Source organism: Myotis davidii, unplaced genomic scaffold (genome assembly GCF_000327345.1).
Source record: "Myotis davidii unplaced genomic scaffold, ASM32734v1 scaffold89, whole genome shotgun sequence".
NCBI lineage: Eukaryota > Metazoa > Chordata > Mammalia > Chiroptera > Vespertilionidae > Myotis > Myotis davidii.
Window position 1 is genome coordinate 777,880 of NW_006300372.1, and position 1,166 is coordinate 779,045.

At 66.4% G+C, this 1,166-nt stretch overlaps 1 protein-coding gene across 2 annotated transcripts in view; it reads right to left on the bottom strand.

Annotated features, from left to right (window-relative positions):
* PCDH1 (protocadherin 1) overlaps window positions 1-897 on the bottom strand; it is a 29,045-nt gene extending 28,148 nt beyond the window's left edge. Inside the window, exon 1 of one of the 2 annotated variants that reach the window (XM_015572625.1) lies at window positions 508-897. The gene's annotated coding sequence lies outside the window, so the exon portion shown is untranslated. The remainder of the gene's footprint in view (window positions 1-507) is intronic. The other variant, XM_006776972.2, reaches the window with a different exon arrangement.
* Between the last annotated feature and the right edge of the window lie 269 nt (window positions 898-1,166).

A 1,166-nucleotide genomic window follows, 5' to 3' on the forward strand; every position in this document is an offset into this window, starting at 1 on the left:
CTGGGAGTGGGGGGGGGGGTGATGGCGACAGTTCCTCCACCAGCCTCGGGCTCGGGCGGCTCCACCCCCACGCCGGCGGCGCCGGGCCTTGGGAGCTCCAGGCAAGGTGGAGGCACCGCGCGGTGAGCACACGCATTGGCCACCGGCACCCTGGCGCCCCCAGCCCCACGGGCCGCTGCGGGGAATCTCTCCTCCGCATATCCGGCCTCTGCCTAGGGTCTCCCGCACGTCCGCGTCGGCCGGAGCCACGCAGCGGGCGCCGGGAGGGATCCGGCGCCGGAATCACTAAGCGGCGAGCCAGGCCCGGAGGGGACGTCCCCATAAAACGACCCTCTCGCGGCGGGCGGCAAAGGGGTCTTCGCTCGGCGCTCAATCCTCAAAGACCTCATCGCCGCCCCAAATATTTCCTGGTAGAAGGAATAGTCGCCGACCACTCCTGGGGGAACTGAGGCCACAAGTCTGGGCTCCCGAGGATAACTAGGGGGAAGGGGTGCAAGCGCATCTCACCTACCAATTCTGCTCCTGCGCGCGCCGCGATCTCCCTTCCGGCCCCAGGGCCTTGCAGGCGCACAAGACTCCGGCCTGGAGCTGGGGACCCGCGGAGGGGCGCCCAGGTGTGAGAGGAAACAGGTGTGCTGGGGACCCAGGTGGCTCGGAGGACGCAGCTACACGGTCCGAAGAGGGTCTCAATGACCGCCCCAGGCTGGCTCCCTCTGCAAAGGGACCAAGGGCCCTGGAGCCCTGGGGAGCGGGATGGCGTGACCGGCCAGGTCCAGCTGGTTCCGGGAATACCCGGTCGGCCCAGCCCCGGAGTGGGAGTAGGGGAGGCGCCGGCGGGGAAGCCGGCCCGGCGGCCTCCAGTGTTCCCGCGGTGCAGATATTTACAATAACAATGCGATTAAGGTGAAAAGGCATTTGGGGCTCCCCGGGTGGCCCCGGCTTCCGCCGACGGAATCTGGCCTCCGAGGAAGAGGGACAGAGTGTGTGTTTGTGTGTCTAGCTGCAAGGTGTACTGTGACACTGTTGGTGTAAGATGTGTGAGACGCCCACCGTTAGGAGATTTTGTGTTTGTGATCGCGAGGCGCTGCTGCAGGTGCTGTACCGGGTTAGGGTGTGTGCGCTCAAGGTGTGTGCTGAGACACTGGCTGTATGTTTCCGTGGGTGCA